We start from the raw sequence: 9236 nt of genomic DNA, 5'->3' as shown, positions 1-9236 counted from the left end.
AAAAAAAAAAAAAAAAAAAAAAAAAAATTAAAATTACCTAGGGAGGGTCATACAGGCCTATAGTCCCAGATACTTAGGAGGCTGAGGCAGGAGGATCACTTCAGCCCAGGAGGTCAAAGCTAGAGTAACCATGTTCATACCACCTTGCTCCAGCCTGAGTGACAGAGGGAGATCCAGTTTGAACAAAAAAACCAAACGTGTCTGGCACCCCTTCCCGCCTCTCTCTTGCTCCCTCTCTCGTCTCATCATGTGACACATTGGCTCCTCTTTGCGGTCTAACATGACTGGAAGCTTCCTGAGGTCCTCAGCAGATGCTGGCACCATGCTTCTGTATGGCCTGCAGAACCGTGAGCCAAAGAAACCTCTTTTCTTCATAAATTACCCAGCCTCAGGTATTCCTTTACAGCAATGCAAAATGGACTAAGACACCCCTGCTTCTATCATACAATTGTGATAATTAATTGAGATACCTATAAAGTACTTAACATAGTGCCTAGAACCCAGTAAATACCAAATGTTTGCTCTTTTTAAATTTTAATTATTATAGGACATTTAGAAACCATGCACTATAAACTATTTAGAAAGAACTTGGTAGTAATTGTTGGAAACAATGTTTTCTCCAAACACTGTTTAAAACAGCTCAACTTGGGCCGGGTGAGGTGGCTCACGCCTGTCATCCCAGCACTTTGGGAGGCTGAGGTAGGCAGATCACTTGAGGGCAGGAGCTCAAGACCAGCCTGGGCAACATGGCAAAACTTCATCTCTACTAAAAATACAAAATTTAGCTGGGCACGGTGGAACATCCCTGTAATCTCAGGTACTTGGGGGGCTGAGGCACGAGAATTGCTTGAGCCCAGGAGCCAGAGGTTGCAGTGAGCCCAGATTGTTCCACTGCACTCCAGCCTGGGAGACAGAGTAAGACTCTATCTCATAAATAAATCAATAAAGCAGTTCAACTTAACTTAGGTAAAGGACCTGAGCAACTTCAAGAAATTTGTTTCCAGTCTCAGGTATTTGCGTCCTCTGTGCAAAGAAGGAATATTTGCTGGAAACCTGCAGAGACCACTGGCTGGCAGCTATTCTGACAGGTGGTGGTGAAGAGGTTGGGGGCAGGGTGAGGGACACAGTCAGATTGGTATTTTGACTCAAAGGCCATGCTCCTGCATGGAGCCAACTTATTTCTCTGAAGCTTTGGTTTCTAGCTTGGTCTTTACACCCAGGATTTAAAAAAAAATAAAAAGAAAAATTAAGAATTATTTATAACTCACCTGTTTTGCTTCAGCTTTAGAAATAGTAACGGTTAGTGGTTTAGGCTTTTTTTCTCTTTTCCTCTTTTTCTTTTTTAGAGACAGAGTCTCACTCTGTCACCTAGGCTGGCATGCAGTGGTGTGAGTATGTCAGCAACTGGTATGACCACAGAGTTTATACTGTTATGGACAAAATTATGTCCTCTCCCCAAATCTATATGCTGAAGTCCTAACCCCCAGTACTTCACAATGTGACTGTATTTGGAGATTGAATCTCTAAAGAGGTGATGAAGTTAAAAATGGGGCCATTAGAGTGAGTCCTAATCCAATCTGACTGGTGTTTTTATAAGAAGAGGAGATTTGGACACAGAGACACTGGGGGCACTTGCCCACAGAGGAAAGGCCACCTGAGGACATAGTGAGAAGGCGGCCATCTGCAAACCAAGGTGAGAGGTCTCAGAATGGACCAACAGTGCCAACATCTTGATCTTGGACTTCCGGCCTCCAGAACTGTAAGAAACTACATTTCTGTTATTTAAGCCACTTAGTCTGTAGTATTTTATTATGGCAGCCCAAATGTATTAGTCTGTTCTCACGCTGCTAATAAAGACATACCTGACACTGGATAATTATAAAGAAGAAAGGTTTAATGGACTCACAGTTCCACATGGCTGAGGAGGCCTCACAATCATGACTGAATGCAAATGAGGAACAAAGTCATGTCTTACATGGCAGCAGGCAAGAGGGCTTGTGCAGGGAAACTCCCATTTATAAAACCATCAGATCTCATGAGACTTAGTCACTACCATGAGAACAGTATGTGGGAAACAGCCCCCATTATTTAATTATCTCCACCTGACCCAATCCTTGACATGTTGGGATTATTACAATTCAAGGTGAGATTTGGGTGGGGACACAGCCAAACCATATCACGAAACAAACTAATGTACCTATCATATAATTATCAGCCTTAGAGATATATCTGTTTGACAAATGAGGTATATCAACAAAGATCAGGCTTTTACTAACAGAAAACACAGAATGTCAGTGGCTGAAACCAATAGATGTTTGTTTATTTCTCACAGAGACAGTGATTACACTGCAAAGGGTTACTGAGCACTAGATTGGTCTGGTCATCCTGGGAGAAAGCATTTTTGTTCAGGTTTACAAAAACAGATAGGAAGCTGAGTGTGGTGGCTCATGCCTATAGTTCTAGCTGCTTGGGAGGCTGGGGTGGGAGGATCACTAGAACCCAAGAGTTTGAGATCAAGTCTGGGCAACACAGTGAGACCCTATCTCAAAAAAAAAGAAAATAGATAGGACCTGACGCCCATCGATTCCATCAGTGAATGAATGGATAAACAAAATGGGACATATGGCATGTTCATACAGTGGAATATTACTCAGCCTTCAAAAGGAAGGACATGGCGACACATACTGCAACATGGATGAACCTTGAGGGCATTATGCTGAGTGAAATAAATCAGTCACCAAAGGACAAATGCAGGATGATTTCTCTTAGATGAGATGCTTAAAGTAGTCAAATGCGTAGACACAGAAAGTAGAACGATGTTGCCAGGGGTTGGGGGTGGGGAGACATGAGGAGTTGTTATAATGAGTATCAATGTTCAGTTTTGAATGATGAAAAAGAGTTCTGGAGATTGGTTGCACAACAATGTGAATGTACTTAACAGTACTGAACTGTATGCTTAAAAATGGCTAAAATAGCACATTTTTTGTTATATGTATTTTATGGCAATGAAGTTTTTTTTGTTATTTGTTTGTTTTTTGTTTTTTTGAGACATAGTCTTGCTCTGTTGCCCAGGCTGGAGTGCAGTGGCACGATCTCAACTCACTGCAAGATCCACCTCCCGGGTTCACGCCATTCTCCTGCCTCAGCCTCCCGAGTAGCTGGGACTACAGGCGCCCACCACCACGCCCAACTAATTTTTTTTTTTTTTAATAGAGACAAGGGTTTCACTGTGTTAGCCAGGATGGTCTTGATCTCCTGACCTTGTGATCCACCCACCTCAGCCTCCCAAAGTGCAGAGATTACAGGCGTGAGCCACCGTGCTCAGCCTGAAGTCTTTTTTTTAAATTAAAAGATATAGAGAGAACCTGAATAATTGGAGGAGGAGGAGGATGGGTGGAAAAAGGCTCCTGAAGAGGGTGAGAGAAGATTTCTCCAGGAAAGCTCTCCCACCCCTCCCTGCCCATCCCCGTCACTGTTCTTAGCCCTTGTCCTGATTAGTTTGCATCTCAAGGCAGAGACTTTGTGCCTTATGTGGACTCTAACATAAAGATAACAAGAATTGCTAGTAATTGAATGGATAGTAAATGAAATCAGGAAGTGCTGAAGAAAAATAGACTCAGATTGAGGCTGCAGTGATTGTACCACTGCACTCCAGCCTGGGCAACACACCATGACCCTGTTTTAAAACAACAACAATAAAAACAATTAAAAAAAAGAAAAGGAAAAAGAAAAATAGCCTTTGGAATACTATGGTTGACTCTGCTGGTTGGCCCACCCAAAGCCCATCATCCCAGCTTCCTTCTTCCAAGCTTAGCTTCACCACGGAACCTAAAAGCAAAATTCTTACTTTCTTGGGTTCTCTCACTGCTAGGGGTAGCCATGTAGGAAGGTCTGGCCAACCATAAATGAGCAGAAACATATTGGGACACTTTTGAGAGAAAACTTTTCTTTAAAAACAGGAGCTGAGATTGATGGGATGCTTCATTCTTTTTTTAGCTTTGGAGGCAAATGCAATGTCTGGAGCTAAGGGAATTATTTTGTGACCATGAGGGAAATATTAAGCACACAGCCAACATGTTATTCCTGACATCCCTGAGATGCTGGGTCAATATTAACTACTGCCTATCTCTAGATTTCTTTTATGTAAGAAAATAAACCCCTATTTGTTTAAGCTATTTGCTGTAGGCAAAAGGATTCCTAATGGATACAGATATGGTCCCCCCATTTTGGCCTAGCTAATTCTTATTTGGTCTTCAAGAAGTCAACATAGAAGACACTTGATTAAATCCCCTGTGCTAGGTTCTAAGCTTGGTTCTGGACTTCTGATGGCTTCCAGGAAGTCTTCCTGCACCTCCTAAGACTGAGTGAGATGTTCCCTCATGCTCCTGTAACCACTTATATTAATGCCTGTCATGGTGACATGGTTTGACTATATCTCCGCCCAAATCTCATCTTGAATTGTAGCTCCCATAATTCCCATGTGTTGTAGAAGGAATCTGGTGGGAGATTATTGAATTATGGGGCAGTTTCTCCCATCTGTTCTCGTGGTAGTGAATACTTCTCATGAGATCTGGTGGTTTTTGAAGGGGATTCCCCTTTTGCTTGGCTCTCGTTCTCTCTTGCCTGCTGCCATGTAAGATGTGGCTTTGCTCTTCCTTTATCTTCCGCCATGATTGTGAAGTCTCCCTAGCTGTGTGGAACTGAGTGCACTAAACCTCTTGCCTTTATAAATTACACAGTCTTGGGCATGTTTTTATTAGCAGCATAAGAATAGACTAATACACATGGCATTAATCACCTGTATTGTCATTTACATATGTAGATTCTGCATTTGATGATGAGTTCCTTGAGAACAGAGATCATGAGTCTGAGTCATTTTTATAACCCCACTGCCCAGGGTGGTGTCTGGCACTCACACAAAAACCACTCAATTAGTTGAGTAAATTACTGAATGATAAAAAAAAAAAAAGAAAAGTACCATTTCTGGCCAGGCCAGGGTTTAAAAAGCATGGGAGCCTCTTTTATTAGCTTCTTTATGTGTTGAAGAGTCTCTCTCTTTCTCTCTCTCTCTCTTGAGAAAGGGTTTCACTCCTGTCACCCAGGCTGGAGTGCAGCAGCACAATCCGGGTTCACTGCAACCTCCACTTCCTGGGCTCAAGTGATCCTCCTGCCTCAGCCTCCTGAGTAGCTGGGATTATAGGCACATACCACTGTGCCCAGCTAATTTTTGTATTTTTAGTAGAGATGGGTTTCCCCATGTTGCTTAGGCTGGTCTTGAACTCCTGATCTCAAGTGATCCACCTGGCTTGGCCTCCCAAAGTGCTGAGATTACAGGCATGAGCCACCATGCCTGGCCAAGAGTCTCTTTATCGCTCTCTCCTCTCTCTCTCTCACACACGCACACATGTGTACATGTACGCACACATGCACACAGTGCACACCAGTGAGCCCTTCGTCCATTGGACAGAACTTTGGCAGTGATTACTGTCATGACCTCACCTGAATCAGGCACATGGAATGAGGCTGGGGAGCCAAGGCCCTTTATAAAATTAATTATGAACAGGCTCTGAGAAGCGGACGCTGAGGCGCTGGCAGCCGGGTCCCTAGCCTTTTGGCTGCAGGGATTGAACACTGCTGGGAGGAGTAGCCTAGGTAAAAATAAGCTAATTAGGCCTGGCACATGTGGATGTGCTTTGAGAGTCTCTTGGGTTCCTGTGGTCCATTTGCTGTCTCTGTGCAGTGGAGAGAGGTCACACCCCTGGAATGGGGACCCCTGAGCGGTTTGTTGGGGCTGCCGCCTGGACGAGGGGAATTCACTGGGTAGGAGGGAGATTTGGAGAGTTCTGTTGGAACATGTTCGTTGTCAGCACAGTTTGGCAGCTCACACGAGGAGGAATCTGCCTCTCTCTGAACTGAAGCTTACTTTAGCAGTTTTTTCATATACTCAGCATCTGGGAAACAGGAGGTCTGTGCTGGATGGACATTTCCAGCTTGCACAGAGCAGCAGCTTTTCTGTCCAAGATGGAGGTTGTGCAGTGCAGTGCTAAGAACCTGCATGTGAGTGTCAGGCAGCCCTGAAGTTGGTCCTTGGGATCTGTCACTCACTGTGGTGTAGTCGGAGGCAAGTAACTTCTCTCTTTGAGAAACTGAACCGTAGTCGTTCCCTCAAAGGCTGTTTTGAAAATGAAAGGAGTATAGATTAAAGCTACTGGTATAGCTCTTGGCATGTAGTAGCCAGTATTACTACATAATCATTATTTTGATAATCATTGTTTATTGCAAAGAACACAGGCTGAGTGTGTGTGTGTATAGAAAACATACACGCATGTAATTTTTTGAACTGCCAATTTTTTAAAAATTTATTTTTTCTTTTTATTTTATTATTTTTTGAGATGGAGTCTCGCTTTGTCACCCAAGCTGGAGTGCAGTACGTGATCATAGTTCACTGCAGCCTCAATCTCCTGCCCTCCAGTGATCCTCTCACCTGGAACTAAGGTGTGCACCACCATGCCCAACTAATTAAAAATAACGTATTTTTCTTTTTTTGTACAGACATAGTCTCACTATGTTGCCCAGGCTGGTTTTGAATGCCTGGCCTTAAGCAATCTTCTGGCCTCAGCCTCCCAAAGTTGCTCAGATTACAGGCATGAGCCACCACGCCCAGCCTCCAGATTTTAAATATGTACAGATAAAGCCTTTCTTTGGGTAATGCTCAGGTCTCCTTTTAGCAGTACATTTTGGCCTAATTGGAGTGCATATGTATGGAACCAAGCACGTGCCTCATTGCATTTAATCTTCACGAAAGCACTATCAGGTCAGCCCAAATCTCTCCATTTTAGAGAACACAGAGAGGTTGATATTTGCCCAACGCCCTGCAGGATTCACTTCCTGAGGACTTACACCCTTAGCCCTGCCTGCACCACCCTGTCTTCTATAGAGGTGCATTCTCGTCCCCCACCTTTGCTGTGTTGTGTTTGTGGTGTGTGTGTCTTGTTGAATAGGCAGGCTTCTTCCTTTTTAACTTCATTTTCTTTCTTTCTTTCTTTCTTTCTTTCTTTCTTTCTTTCTTTCTTTCTTTCTTTCTTTCTTTCTTTCTTTCTTTCTTTCTTTTTTTGAGACAGAGTCTTGCTTTGTCACCCAGGCTGGAAGGCAGTGGCATGATCTCAACTCACTGCAACCTCTGCCTCCCGGGTTCAAGTGATTCTCCTGCCTCAGCCTCCCAAGTAGCTGGGACTACAGGCACGCACCACCATGCCGGGCTAATTTTTGTGTTTTTAGTAGAGATGGGGTTTCACCATGTTGGCCAGGCTGATCTCGAACTCCTGACCTCAAGCAATGCACCCATCTTGGCCTCCCAAAGTGCTGGGATTTCAGGCATGAGCAACTGCGCCTGGCCCTTTTTAACTTTATTTGAACTGTTGACTCTGCTCATTTGCTGTGCTGCTCCCGCTTGTTTAGATAAACCTGTTCTTTTCTCCAAGCCAAGCTATTTGCATAAAAGCACTAAGGAGCCCAGAGATTGCTGAATATTTAACATTCACAGGCAACATGCCACAGAAACCAGAAACACTTGAAACAGAACCCAGACAAGAGGGTGAGGGCAGGGAGAACTGGAAGGAGGCTCAGTGGATTGCTGGCCAATGGAGGGCTCATTCAGCACTTCTCATAGGCATGAGGAAGCAGCAGTGTGGTTAGCTCAGCTTAGAGAAACACCAGCTAGCACTGTCCTTGTTCACATCTGCCAACAGTAATGGCCTTTGGCAGTGGAGTTTGCAAAATCCCAAACAGAGAAGCTATTACTTTTTTTTCCCTTCTTTTTAGACAGGGTCTCACTCTGTTGCCTAGGCTGAAGTACAGTGAATGGTGCAATCACAGCTCACTGCAGCCACAAACTCCTGGGCTCAAGTGATCCTCCTGCTTTAGTCTTCTGAGTAGCTGGGACTGCAGGCATGTACCACCACACCTGCCTAATTTAATTTTTTTTTTTATATATAGAGATGGAAGTCTCATAATGTTGCCCAGGCTGGTCTTGAACTCCTGGCCTCAAGGGATTCCCCCTGCCTTGGCCTCCCAAAGTGCTGGGATTACAGGCATGAGCCACTGCACCCGGCCTTCAGAAGAGCTATTGATGCCAATGAACCTTTGGCTAGGCACATGGATCCTAGGGACACATTTAAACAGGTAATGCCTTAGGACTAGCTCCCGCAGTTGAAACCATATCAGGCCAGTTGCTAATTTCTGACCCTTGACTTTCTCCTTCGTGTGGAAGGTGGATGGCAACTGGGTATGGTGGCTCATGCTTGCAATCCCAGTGCTTTGGGAGGCCAAGGTGGGAGGATCGCATGTGTCCAGGAGTTGGAGACCAGCCTGGACCACATAACGAGACTCCAGCTCTATAAAAATAATAATAATAAAAATTTCGCTGGGTTTGGTGGCACATGCCCATAGTCCCAACTACACAGGAGACTGAGGCAGTGGGATTGTTTGAGCTCAGGGTGTTGAGGTTGCAGTGAGCTACGCTTCTGCCAATGCACTCCAGCCTGGATGACAGAACAAGACCCTGCCTGTAAGAAAAATAAGAAGGTGGATGGCTGGGAAGGTCCTGATATGAAAGGAAGAGAGAAGGCACACATGGCCACAGCAGAAACCATTTTGGAAGGGCAGACTCTTTACTTGTGATCTGCATTTGGATCCTAGCTTGCTGGGAGTTCTCATTTGAAGTCAGCTATAAACATTTTTCGTCCTGCTGTACCACACGTGGGGTCCACGGACCACATTTCCTTCTTAATTGCAGACCAAGAGGTATAAATTTGCTGAAGGGAAAATGTAATGCCTATGGATCGGACTGAATTGGGTTGTCAAGTTACATTCAAGAAAGCGTTGTTTAGTGGGGAATAGGCATGGAGGGCCAGGGTTCTTGGCTGGAAAGGTGAAGGAGGAGAGAGAATTTGAGGAGTAGCAATTCCAGGTACACCGTGCTGCTGTCGCTGTCAAATAGCTCATGTGTTTGAGGAGAGAAATGCAGGTTTGAACTGCAGCACCATTCTGATAACACCTCAAACCCATAAGGAAATGAAAAAAAAAAAAAAAAAGAGCAATCTTGACATAATTTGTTTAATTTTGCATGCAATACTCCCCCCTTATCTACTGTTTCACTTTCTGAGGTTTTCATTTCCTGTGGTCAACCGTGGTCCAAAAATGTTAAGTGGAAAACTCTAGAAATAAACAATTTGTAA

Source organism: Rhinopithecus bieti, unplaced genomic scaffold (genome assembly GCF_001698545.2).
Source record: "Rhinopithecus bieti isolate Rb0 unplaced genomic scaffold, ASM169854v2 scaffold_23236, whole genome shotgun sequence".
Classification (NCBI taxonomy): domain Eukaryota; kingdom Metazoa; phylum Chordata; class Mammalia; order Primates; family Cercopithecidae; genus Rhinopithecus; species Rhinopithecus bieti.
Note: the sequence above shows the minus strand (reverse complement) of the source record.